This window comes from Gopherus flavomarginatus, chromosome 7 (assembly GCF_025201925.1).
Source record: "Gopherus flavomarginatus isolate rGopFla2 chromosome 7, rGopFla2.mat.asm, whole genome shotgun sequence".
Lineage (NCBI taxonomy): Eukaryota > Metazoa > Chordata > Testudines > Testudinidae > Gopherus > Gopherus flavomarginatus.
In genome coordinates, this window is record NC_066623.1 from 117,180,861 (window position 1) to 117,194,267 (window position 13,407).

Below are 13,407 nucleotides of genomic sequence, written 5' to 3' on the forward strand. Positions count from 1 at the left end.
CCCGGAGCTCCAGCCAGGGGCACGGGGCTTGTCGCGCTCCGGCCGGAGCTCCAGCCGGGGCCGCGGGGCTTGTGGCGCTCTGGTCAGAGCTCCAACTGAGAGAGCGGGGCTGTGGGGCAGCCGTGCTCCTGCCGGCGCTTTGGTCAGGAGAGCGGGGCCATGGAAGACCCCGGAGCAGACCGCAGCCAGGGTAAGTAAAAAAATTTAAAAGGCGCCTAAAGCGCCGGGCCCTCTTAGGCGCGGGGCCCGATTCCCAGGAATCGGGCGAATCGGCCTAAAGCCGGCGCTGCCCCTAGTCCTCCCCACCCCCTGCCCTTCCTCCCCTAATTCCTCCTGCCCCTAGTCCCCTCCACCCCTCACCCCCTGCCCTTCTTCCCTCCCTGCCCCCCATCCCTTCCCCTGCCCCGCCTCCCTCCTGCCCCCCGTCCTCCCCTCCCCCATCCCTCCCTCGCCCCCCCTCCCGTCCTGCCTTCTTCCCTCCCGCCCCCAGGCCTCCCCACGCAGCTTTTCCCCGCCCCCCGTTGCCGGGCGACGGGCGCTAAGACTCGGGCCGGGAGGACGCGGAGCGGCTCCCGGAAGTGCGGTGCGGCCGCCGCCGGCCGGGCCTGCGCAGCTCGGGAGCGGGAATGGCGCTGTCCCGGCAGCGCTCGGCGCGGCGCGGCGGCGGGTGAATCGCGCGGGAGGGAGCGTGGCGGCGCGAGGGGCAGTGAGCGGGGGGGCCGGGCCGGAGCCTGGAACCTGCCGTGTGCGGCGCCCCCCTCGGCCCCCGGCCGCTGCGGGCGGGAAGCGGCGCTGGCGCTGGCGCTGGGCGGCCCGTGTGGGGTGACCCCGCGCGCTGCCAGCCGAGCCCCTCGGGGGCTGTTTATTGGACCGTTTCCGCCGTGGCCGGGGGCTGCCTCGGGACTAGGTGCCGCCCGGCGGGCGCTGTACGACAGGGGGTCGCCACCTCTCTCGTGCCGAGGCCCCGCAACAGGCTGTAAAACGCCAGGGCCCGGCTGCGGGGGCCTTGGGCGGGGGCATAATTTTAGTTCTGTCTGGGGGGGCAAGGGCTGCTGGGCTCGAGCCAGCTGTGCACAGCAGGGCCCAGGCAGGGAGCCCCACCCCGTCTGCCTGGGCTGTGGGGGGACACAACCAAACATACAACTCAACGGGGGCACTCAGCTCAGAAAGCCTGAAAACCGCTGAGGGTGCAGGCGGGGGGAACCAGGGGCTGTCGGGGCAGTTCCCTGCTTTAGCGGGGGGCGCTGGGGATCCCGCTTCAGAGTCACGGCTGTGGACACACAAGATGGCCCCAATCCCCGCTACACACAGTTTACAATGTAACTTGAATGACCAGATTTAGAAATATAGGTGCCTGTCTCATGTGTGTGCATCTAACTGCTGCCAGCGCATGCATGGATCAGGTAACCGCCCATGCAAATGCCCTGATAAACAATGGGCAGAAATAGCCTTAACAGAGCACAGCCTAATTTTTTTATGAACTACTGAGTGATGCTTAATGCAGCATTAATCTTAGGGTATGTCTACACTACGGGATTATTCCGATTTTACATAAACCGGTTTTGTAAAACAGATTGTATAAAGTCGAATGCACGCAGCCACACTAAGCACATTAATTCGACGGTGTGCGTCCATGTACCGAGGCTAGTGTTGATTTCCGGAGCGTTGCACTGTGGGTAGCTATTCCATAGCCATCCCATAGTTCCCTCAGTCTCCCCCGCCCCTTGGAATTCTGGGTTGAGATCCCAGTGCCTGATGGGGCAAAAAACATTGTCACAGGTGGTTCTGGGTGCAGCCTCACCCCTCCCTCCATGAAAGCAGCAGATAACCGTTTCACGCCTTTTTTTCCTGGGTGAACTGTGCAAACGCCATAGCACAGCAAGCATGGACCCTGCTCAGATCAAGACCGCAATCGCGGACATTGTAAACACCTTGCGCGTTCTCGTGCAGTCTATGCTGAACCAGGACCTGCAAAGCCAGGCGAGGAGGAGGTGGCTACGGCAGCGTGGCAATGAGAGGAATGAGGACATGGACACAGAATTCTCTCAAACCGTGGGCCCCTGCACTTTGAAGATCCTGCTGGTAATGGGGCAGGTTCTAGCCATTGAACGCCGATTTTGGGCCCGGGAAACAAGCACAGACTGGTGGGACTGCATAGGTTTGCAGGTTTGGGACGATTCGTAGTGGCTGCAAAACTTTCGCATGCGTAAGGGCACTTTCATGGAACTTTGTGACTTGCTTTCCCCTGCCCTGAAACGCCAGAATACCAACATGAGAGCAGCCCTAGCAGTGGAGAAGCAAGTAGCAATAGCCCTCTGGAAGCTTGCATCGTCGACAGCTACCGGTCAGTCGGGAATCAATTTGAAGTGGGAAAATCTACTGTGGGGGCTGCTGTGATGCAAGTAGCCAAAGCAATCATTAAGCTGCTGCTATGAAAGGTGGTGACTCTGGGAAACGTGCAGGTCATAGTGGATGGCTTTGCTGCAATGGGATTCCCTAACTGTGTGTGTGTGTGTGTGTGTGTGTGGGAGGGGGATAGATGGAACCCATATCCCTATCTTGGCACCGGAGCACCAGGGCACCCAGTACGTAAACCACAAGGGGTACTTTTCAATGGTGCTGCAAGCACTGGTGCATCACAAGGGACGTTTCACCAACATCCACGTGGGATGGCCAGGAAGGGTTCATGATGCTCGCATCTTCAGGATCACTACTCTGTTTAAACGGCTGCAGCAAGGAAATTACTTCCCAGATCAGAAAAGAACAGTTGGGGATGTTGAAATGCCTGTTGTTATCCTGGGGGACCCAGCCTACCCCTTGATGCCATGGCTCATGAAGCCATACACAGGCAGCCTGGACAGTAGTCAGGAGCTGTTCAACTACAGGCTGAGCAAGTGCAGAATGGTGGTAGAGTGTGCATTTGGCCCTTTAAAGGCACGCTGGCACACCTTACTGACTCGCTTAGACCTCAGCCAAACCAATGTCCCCATTGTTATTGCTGCTTGCTGTGTGCTCCACAATCTCTGAGAGAGTAAGGAAGAGACCTTTATGGTCAGGTGGGAGGCTGAGGCAAATCACCTGGCCGCTGATTATGTGCAGCCAGACACCAGGGCGATTAGAAGAGCACACCACGAAGTGGTGCGCATCAGAGAAGCTTTGAAAATGAGTTTCATCACGGGCCAGGGTACGGTGTGACTGTTGTGTTTGTTTCCCCTTGATGAACCCTCCCCCCTTGATTGACTCATTCCCTGCAAGCAACCCACCCTCCCCCTTTGATTACAGCTTACTGAAGGAAATAAAGTCACTATTGTTTAAAAATCATGTTCTTTATTAAAAAGTCATTATAAAAAGAGGGAGAGAACTGACAAGGTATCCCGGGTATGGTTTGGGAGGAGGATAGGAGGGAAGGAAAAGGCCACTAAAAATATTTCAAAGTAATGACAGCCTTTTGGTTGGGCTGTCAACGGGAGTGGAGTGGGCGGGTGCACGAAGCCTTCCCCCACGTGTTCTTACACGTCTGGGTGAGGAAGATATGGAACGTGGAGAGTGGTGAGGGTGGTTACACAGGCTGCAGCGGCACTCTGTGACCCTGCTGCTGTTCCTGAAGCTCCACCAGACGTCGGAGGATGTCAGTTTGATCATGCAGCAGCCCCAGCATTGCATCCCGCCACCGCCGATCTTCCTACCTACACCTCTGATCTTCCTGCCGCCACCTCTCGTCTCAAGCGTCTCTCCTCTCCTCACGTTGGTCCCTGCTGTCCTCGCGTTCACTGGCATCTTTCCTGTAATTTGATACCACGTCCTTCCACTCATTCAGATGAGCTCTTTCACTGCGGGTTACTTCTATGATATCTGAGAACATTTCGCCTCATGTCTTTTTTTTCCTCCGCATTATCTGAGATAGCCTTCGGGATGGAGTAGGGAGGCTTGAAAAATTTGCAGCTGCCTGAGGGAGGTAAAAAAGGGAGAGAAGTATTTAAAAAGATACATTTTACAGAACAATGGTTATACTCTTTCACAGTGAACAATATAGCACATGAGATTTCACTAAAGGTTGCATTTTGCATCTTAATCTTGAGTGCCTGCGGCTCTGGTGTTAGAGATCTCACAGACGCAGGTCCGGGCAACAGAATTCAGCTTGCATGCAGCCATGGTAAGCCATTGTCTTTCGGCTTCTGCAGCCTTCATATACACAGTGCCCTCCTTTCCCAAATACCAAGCAAATCCCGTTCAGTGCTGCTGCTTTCCTGTTAACATGCAGCAGCAGAAACCATCCCCCCATCCAGTTCTCTGGGATGATCGCTTTACCCCTCCCCCCACCGCGTGGCTGGTATCATGGAAGATCACTGCTAATCACCCCCCTTCCCCTCCCACTGTGTGGCTGGTAGCAGGGAAGATTCCTGGTAGCGAGACACCAGAAAGCTCAGCGCCATTACCTCCCCTCCCCTCCCCTCCCCCCGCTTGGCTACCTGCAAGGAAGGATTTCTTTTAAGCAACAGGCTAACAGCCCAGTAGGAATGGCCATCTCTGTCCCCTTAATTAAATTCCTGAATTTCAACCAGGTTACCATGAACAATATCACTCTCCTGAGGATAACACTGCGAGATAAAGAACGGATGTTGCTTGAGTGCCAGCAATCACCGTGACCATACGCAGCTAGGCTTTGTCATGCAATGATACCAGATTACTTGCTACATGCATGGTGTGGTCAAGTGTCCTACTATGGTGGACAGAATAAGGCTGCCTTGCCCAGAAACCTGCAAAGGCTTTTGGAGTACCTCCAGGAGAGCTTCATGGAGATGTCCCTGGAGGATTTCCGCTCCATCCCCAGACATGTTAATAAACTTTTCCAATAACTGTACTGGCCATGAATGCATCCCAAGTCCTCAGGGCAAATCAATCATTAAAAAACGCTTACTTTTAAACCATGTTTTGTATTTACAAAGGTACACTCACCAGAGGTCGCTTCCATGGCTTCATTGTCTGGGCTACTGGCTTGGGAGGGCTGGGAGGGTAATTCCGTCTGGATGAGAAAAAGCTCCTGGCTGTTGGGGAGAACGGAGTGGTGTGTGCTCTCTGCAAGCTCGTCCTCCTCTTCCTCCTCCTCATCTTCCCCTTCCGCAGAATCCTCAGCCATGGCTGAGATTACCACCCCTACCTCGGAATCCACAGACAGGGGTGGGATAGTGGTGGCAGACCCGCCTAGAATTGCATGCAGCTCAGCGTAGAAGCGGCATGTTTTCAGCCCTGCCCCAGACCTTCTGTTTGCTTCTTTGGTTTTCTAGTAGGCTTGTCTGAGCTCCTTAACTTTCACTCTGCACTGCACTGAGTCTCTGGTGTGGCCTTTCTCCATCATAGCCTTGGAAATTTTTTCAAATGTATTTTTCATTTCGTCTTTTGGAACGGAGTTCTGTTAGCACAGAATCCTCTCCCCATATAACGATCAGATCCAGTACCTCCCATGCGGTCCATGCTGGAGCTCTTTTTCAGTTCTCAGGAGACTGCATTGCTACCTGTGCTGGTGAGCTCTGCGTGGTCACCTGTGCTGGTGAGCTCTCTATGCTGGCCAAACAGGAAATGAAATTCAGAAGTTCGTGAGGCTTTTCCTGTCTATCTGGCCAGTGCATCTGAGTTCAGATTGCTGTCCAGAGCGGTCACAGTGGTGCACTGTGGGATACCGCCCGGAGGCCAATACCATCGATTTGCGGCCACGCTAACCCTAATCCGATATGGTAATACTGATTTCAGCGCTACTCCTCTCGTCGGGGAGGAGTACAGAAACCAGTTTAAAAAGCCCTTTATATCAATATAAAGGGCCTCGTTGTGTGGATGGGTGCAGCGTTAAATCGGTTTAACTGCTAAAATCGGTTTAAACGCGTAGTGTAGACCAGGCCTTACTGCTGTCACAGGCAGGTCGCATCTCAAATGCCCCTTTGTGGCTTGAGATGGCTTTGCAGCAGCCATGCTTCAACTTCCCCTTTCAGGTGGCTTCTTAAATAAACTCCACAGGGGCTTTTTGCCCAGTAATGCCTTCCCTCCCAGGGTCTAATTAATTGACATAAGAGACAAAACAAAACTCAGTTGTGGGGCTTCTCGTTATCCCGGAGTCTGTTCTCTGAAGCTGTTCCTTGCCTTGGCAGACCACTGTCGGACCTACCTGCCTGGAGGGTTTTTTTTGTTTTTTTACTGCTGTGGAGGCTGCTCTCTCTGGCCCTCAGCTTTCTTCAGCTCCTCTGGCTCTGAGGTTCAAATCATACTGCATGGTCTGGGGTTTCCTTCAAGAGCCTCCCATGGCTTTCTCTCCCTGAGCATCCCATTTCCACACACCCCCCACCCCCGGGAATCAGCTGATCCCTGCTCAGGTGTGCCTGTCTAGTAACTAGGATTGGCTGGACCTAGGTCTCTAGCCCTTAAATGGGCTTGCTACCATTTTACACTAACCATATGTTTTGTCATGACATAAGTTAAAGTATTTTGTGATGAATCAAAATAAATGTGCCTGTTTTTAAGTTGTCCCAGATATCTATGATACGCCAAGACAGGATTGACTATTGATTTTGAAGAATAATCTATTTGGGTCTTCACTTACTTAGAGAAAAGTGTCTCCATCAGAGGTGGACCCATTTTTACTTTACATCAACTGGCAAAAAACACTAGGCGCCAGAAACCACTACCTTACAGTGAAGTTCTGGGAGGAAAGCATTAATTGACTTCTGAGGGTGTGCTATAGACGTAAGTCAAATTGGTTTTTATACTGAAATATTCACCCAACTAAAGATTTAGGTGGTTAATTTAGTTTCACAGCATCAACACAACTCCTTGAACTTTCTGTTCTGGGATGAAGTAATTATTTGCTGTGTTAATTTGATGGTTTGATTAAACTGATGATTTAATGCCAGTATTGCTGCTGACAAACTTTATTTCTGACCTTAATATGATAATTGCATCGTACTGTCCATAATTGGTTTGTTAGAATTTGTAATAGCCTAATCTTTGTGGTATGTTCTAAAATTCATAAAAAACATAAAGAGTTCCTTCAGTAAGTAATTTGGGTCAGAGTCCTAGAGAACTTCAATGTGTCAGCTGATCCAACTCAGATCCCAGATAGTTTCTTCCTTAAATTAGCCTAGTTCTCTCACCTGCCATTCCTTGTGTCTGTCTAGACTATACATTTTAGTAATTTTGGGGATAAAATTCCTGGATGCTCAACAATTTCTTGCCTATGTCCCCAGGGCAAATAGATTCAAACATTTCTGCAGTGTCAGGAAGCAAAAATTTCCACAGGTGTTCACTAAAGATACCCATCCAGCTAAACAGAAGCATGCACAAGGACAGATATATGATGCAGGCCAGACCCTGACCCTGTCTCCCACTCCTCATATATCTGCTTCTCTCCTTCCCCTTGTTCCTCCCATGTGTCACTCTGGCTTTTTCTTGGGATTGCAGCCTTCAGCAGGACTGTCACTCAGATGATGTGTGTAGAAATAAGATGAGTGCATTTTGACTCTTCTCTTTGTTTTGTTTCCAGGCCTCATTTGGATGGAGCAATGGCTCTAACCTTTATGTCCTTACAAGAATTAATCAAGGAGGATTTCCTGACCTGTAAAATCGGCTATGATCTCTACACAGTGCCAAAGATCCTTCCGTGTCTGCACAGTTACTGCCAGCATTGCCTGGAACCACTAGTGAGGGACAGAGCCCTCCAGTGTCCTGAGTGCCGGCTGCAAACAGATGTCCCAGGAGGTGCCTCATCTCTGAAAACCAACTTCTTCATCAACAGCCTACTGGAGTTGTTCCAGATTAAACGCAACAGGGACTTGGCCTGCACAGTCTGCTCAGATGCCCAGAAGATCTTGACTGCCACTGCCCGTTGCCTAGACTGCAAGGATTTCTTGTGCCAGTCATGCACTCAGGACCATTGCTGCTCCCGTCTCACTCTTCAACACAGGGTGGTGAAGCTTGAGGAGTTTCTAGCTGGGGAGTACGATGCTGAGATGAGGCTGCTTCAGGAGCTGTGCTGCCAGGACCACCAGCAGGAAGCTCTACGATTCTTCTGTGACACCTGCAGTGCTCCCATCTGCAGGGACTGCCGCATGTTAGACCATTTCCAGCACAAGGTGGTCTCTATGGCAAATGCTGTGCAGCGGGAAAGGCCTTCTGTTGAGCAGCTAATTGACAGCCTGGCAGGAACGATAACATGCATCTCTGAGCAGGAAAAAGCTGTGGAGGAGACAGTAGATAAGTTGAGAACATAAAGGAGAGGATCACCAGATATGTGGATGACTTTATTGACTATCTCCTGGCCCAGAAAGAAGATGTTCTGGGCGAGCTGTCTGCTTTTCTAACTCAGCAAATGGAAAGTTGTCGCCTGGTGAAAGAGGAGCTCCAGAACCAAAGAGATAAAGCAATCAGCACAAAGGAGTTCTCTCAAAGGGTCCTCTATGTGGGAAAGGACTATGAGATCTTACACCTGGAGGGCATGATAAGGAATCGGATTCAGGAGCTCCAGACATATATCCCAGGGAAACTAGAGAGCCAAATCCCTGAATTGGCCATAGCCTGGGATCAGCCAGAAATGCTGTCTGAGGCAGCACTCTTCAGTCTAGTGTTTCCTGGGGAACATCCTAAAGGAGACATGGAAACTGTTTTTGAGCCAGATAGCGAGGCATCTGCTTCCCCCAGTGAGGAGTCTGAGGATGACTCAGTCTTGCCTGTGGACTCGGAAGAAGACTCCTGTCCAAGCTCTGAAGAGAGTGCTCCTGACACTCCCAACAAGAACCCCTCTTGTTGTAGCAGACGCAGTAAAAGGCCTAAGCGTGTCTGCACTTTCGAGGTAGACCAGTGCGGCTCCCAAGTAAAGCCCAATATCACAGGGATTGCTGTTCTGCCTCATGCTGGTGGCATTCTCCTGTTGGATCAGGAGAATGATGAGATAAAGCAGTACAGCGCCGGTGGGCACTTTCAGCAATCAATACCTCTGCCAGACTCAGACGGTGTCTTCTGTGGCATTTCGCTCTGTGGAGATGTTCTAGCTTGCTCTTCAGATTCCTTCCTCTTCTTCCTAACCCTTGAGGGCAAGTTTCTGCACAAGTTGCTGCTAAGGGGATCTGAGTCTTCCTATGCTATCACCTCCTATGAGGACTCCTATATTGCGGTGAGTGAGGGCACACGCTGCTCCATCTCCCTTTACAGCCCTTCAGGACACTGAGTGGGCAGGGTGGCACCCACAGATTACCATGGGGGGAAGTTCCTTTTCATTGCCATCAATGACTGGGAGGAATTCATTGTCTCAGACTTCATCAAGAAGCAGATCGTCATCATTGAGAAGTCTGGGCTGATCCTCAATGTGCTGAAAACCTCACAGTCGCTGCTGACAAAGCCATTCAGTGTATGCGTAGACATGTCCAGTAACATTTTTGTGGTCGATCAGTTGAAGGTGATTAAATTTTCCCCAGATGGTGAGATGGGGGAGGTAGTATTGAGCAACCAAATTCAGCAGAAGAGACACCGTGTCCTTGCTGTGGATGACGGCGGGCGCCTTGTTCTGGTGCAGGAGGATGGTTACGTCCACATTTATTGCTTCTAGTTCACACCCTAGGAGCATGTGGTCTGAGTGCCCCAAAGTAGCTGGTTCTGTAACCTCAGGTCCCAAAACTTTGTGTTAATAGAGCGCCAGAGTAATCCCACTAGTATTGTCACCTCCAGATGTGTTACAGAGCTTTAGCCCTGACTCTGGGTGTCAGTGGAGCAGACATGTCTGGGCAGGAGTCTTTGTGCTCCAAGGGTTTTAAAAATAATCAGAGCCCAGGGGAGCTGGAGGTAGAAATAATATTTCACTAACTGAGATGAGATCCATATTGCCAAAACATTCTACACTCTTCCAGCTCACTTGCCAGTTTATGCGGGGGACACTGCAATGTTATAGTCAGTGCTATCAGTGCCTGAGGTGAACAGCTGGAGAGCTGGGAATAATGGCCAGCTCTAAAGAAATGGCAGAAGGGAAATGCCTTTGCTTAATGTGCATTTGGTAGTTGGCACTGATGGATGACAGGTGCCTTTTAACTGTTTCACTTTACAGTAACATCTCTTACCTCTGCATCAGCGATGTGAGCTAATAGAACTCTGATTTCCACTTTCACTGTTCTGGAGTGTGTCCCAGATTAAGGGAATGTTCAGAAAAACGACCTACTTCTGTCTCTCAGCATCCCCTTTGCCATCTTAGCCCAACCAGCCACTGAATTTCTCCCTCTTCCGCCCCCCCATACAAGTTAGAGTCCTCCTTGAGCAGGATGACCAAACATCACAAAGGAATGTTACACCTGCCAGAGGCTGTGGGAACCTGGTCTCAGCATTGGAAGTATCCAGGGAACCTGACCAGCCCCACAAGTGTGAAAAGGTAAAATGGCTAGAACTGTATCTAAAGATCCCAAGCAGAAAGCACCCAGCCTTGCTGCAGCCAAGGACTGGTTAGTGCATCCATTGGGAAGGCGGTGGCAGTCACCTCAGTTCAACAGGTGATGCAGCCTCTTACATTCCTTTTCTGTTTAGCCTGTTGAATCCAGGCAGAGCAGTCAGTGCTTGAGCACGTCTCAGCTTTTGTTTATATTTAGGAATAGAGACTAATGATTCCTATTGCATTCCAGCTTATCCTACTGTTAACACTCAAACAGAAATGATTGTTTTACACTAACACTTTTATGCATTTGGATAATTAATAGAGCCTCATGCTTTCCCTTATGAACTGTTTTCCAAATTTTCTTCTTGTTTTGCTTTAATAAAACCTGGTGCTATTATGTGTGTGGCAGGCTCACTAAGGGTCCAGGGCATGACTCTGACACTGAGTCCTCAGAGTGACCTGAAAATAAGGGATTTTTGCTGGAGCCTTTCCCTGTGTGCAGGACAGGATGTGAGAGTACATTCACTGGCTTCTTACACTGTGTTGGCAAGAAATGTTCAGGCTCTTACAGAGCAACTCTGTGGGAGCTATTCAGGCATTTGTCTTTGGGCTTTGTTTTAACACTTGCTGGCAAATGTGTTCTCTTACACAGATTCTCAAGGACCTAGCCACGTGCACTGTTGTGTAGACATGCATTCTCTCACGCACTCATGTGCACACACACATTAGTATTCATGTATGTGCATACAAAATTACTAAAGATAGTTAAGACCCAGGCAGACTTTAAAGAGCTGCAAAAGGATCTATCAAAACTGGGTGACTGGGCAACAAAATGGCAGATGAAATTTAATGTTGATAAATGCAAAGTAATGCACATTGGAAAGCATAATCCCAACTATACATATAAAAGTATGGGGTCTAAATTAGCTATTACCGCTCAAGAAAGAGATATTGGAGTCGTTGTGAATAGTTCTCTTAAAACATCCACTCAATGTGCGGTGGCAGTCAAAAAAGCAAACAGAATGCTGGGAATAATTAAGAAAGGGATAAATAATAGGACAGAAAATATGTTGCCTCTGTATAAATCCATGGTATGCCCACATCTTCAATACTGTGTGCAGATGTGGTTGCCCCGTCTCAAAAAAGATATATTGGACTTGGAAAAGGTTCAGAAAAGGGCAACAAAAATTATTAGGGGTATGGAATGGCTTCCGTATAAGGAAAGATTAATAAGGCTGGGACTTTTAAGCTTGGAAAAGAGACGGCTAAGGGGAGATATGATTGAGGTCTATAAAATCATGACTGGTGTAGAGAAAATAGATAAGGAAGTGTTGTTTAGTACTACTTATAACACAGGAACTAATGAATTTCACCAAATGAAATTAATAGGCAGCAGGTTTAAAACAAATAAAAGGAAGTATTTCTTCACACAACTCACCGTCAACCTGTGGAACTCCTCGTCAGAGGATGTTTTGAAGGCCAGACCATAACAGGGTTCAAAAAAGAATTAGATATTAGCCAGGATGGGCAGGAATGGTGTTTGCCAGAAGCTGGGAATGAGCGACAGAATGGATCACTTGATTACCTGTTTTGTTCATTCCCTCTGGGGTACCCAGAATTGGCCATTGTTGGAAGACAGGCTAAAGGGCTAGATGGACCTTTGGTCTGACCCAGTAGGGCCATTCTTATGTTATGTACAACACATTCTCATGTGTCCTTGTACACAGAAATGCAGTTGTGCACACAGTCCATATGTTGGTCCAATAGTATGTTGTCCTCATTTCTTTCCATGATAGTATCTCCAGAATCATTCATCATTGTGTCCCTTCTCTTACCCCCTCCCCCATTTCCTCATTAACCCATCCTCCAACTTTGCTGAGATTTGTTATGGAAGGCTCATACTTTTCAACATTGTAGAGTCTGTGAAAATGCTTAGTGTGCAACAGCTCTTCACCGGTAATAAAGTGACATAACCTGATAATTAGGGACTGTCCCTGCCATGGTCTAGGATGTCATGCCTCTGCAGATGGAGCCCAAAACCGCCTTATGCTATATTGCAGTCATTTCACATTAACTCCCCACCTGTTCCCTCTGCCTCTCCCCACCCTCGCTGCCACCTTTATTCCAGCATTAAAATACCAACCTGCACATTTCTCTATTATAGTAGAATAGCATTTATATTGCGCAATAGACATGTTCATTCATTAGATTAATAGATTCATAGTTTAAGGCTGGAAGGGACTATTAGATCTAGTATGGCCTTTGTGATCCAGGCCATTCAGTTTCATCCACTTTCCCCTATATTGAACCCAACAGCTTTTGTTTGACTAAAGCATCTTCCAGAGAGGCATCCACTTTGAATATGAAGACAGCAAGAGATGGAGAATCCACCACTTCCCTTGGGAGTTGGTTCCAATGTTTAATCACGCTCACTGTTAAAAGAACTGCCTTATTTCTAATTTGAATTTGTTTGGCATCAACTTCCAACCATTACTTCTTGTTACTCCTTTCTCCTAAAGAATTCTTTAGCACCCTGTATTTTCTCCCTATGGAGGTAGTTAAATGCTAATCAAGTCACCACTCACATTTTCTTTGAAGTAAGATAAACAGATGGAGCTATTTAAGTCTCACTGTAAAACAACTGTACATCTCCAGCCTTTATATAGTTTTTGTGGCTCTTTCCTGCACACTCTGATTTTTCAACATGTTTTAAATAATATAGACACCAGAACTGGACAGTATTCTTGTGCTGGTCTCACCAATGCCATATACAGAGGTAGAAATCTCTCAACTACTCATTATTCCTCTGTTTATATGTTCATGGATCATATTAGCCCTTTTTGCCAGCGCATCAGACGGGGCTCATCTTGAGCTGCTTCCCTATGACCCCTAAATAATTCTGAGTCAATGCTTTCCAGGGTACAGTCTCATTCAGTAGGTATGGCCTACACTCCTTGTTTGCAGATGTATAAAGTTGCCTTTGGCTGTATTAAGAATCATTTTGTTTGAAT

General features: G+C 48.9%; 1 pseudogene; it reads left to right on the forward strand.

Moving 5' to 3' along the window:
- Positions 1-584: 584 nt before the first annotated feature.
- Positions 585-10,723, forward strand: LOC127054843 (E3 ubiquitin-protein ligase TRIM56-like; annotated as a pseudogene).
- The last annotated feature ends 2,684 nt before the right edge of the window (positions 10,724-13,407 follow it).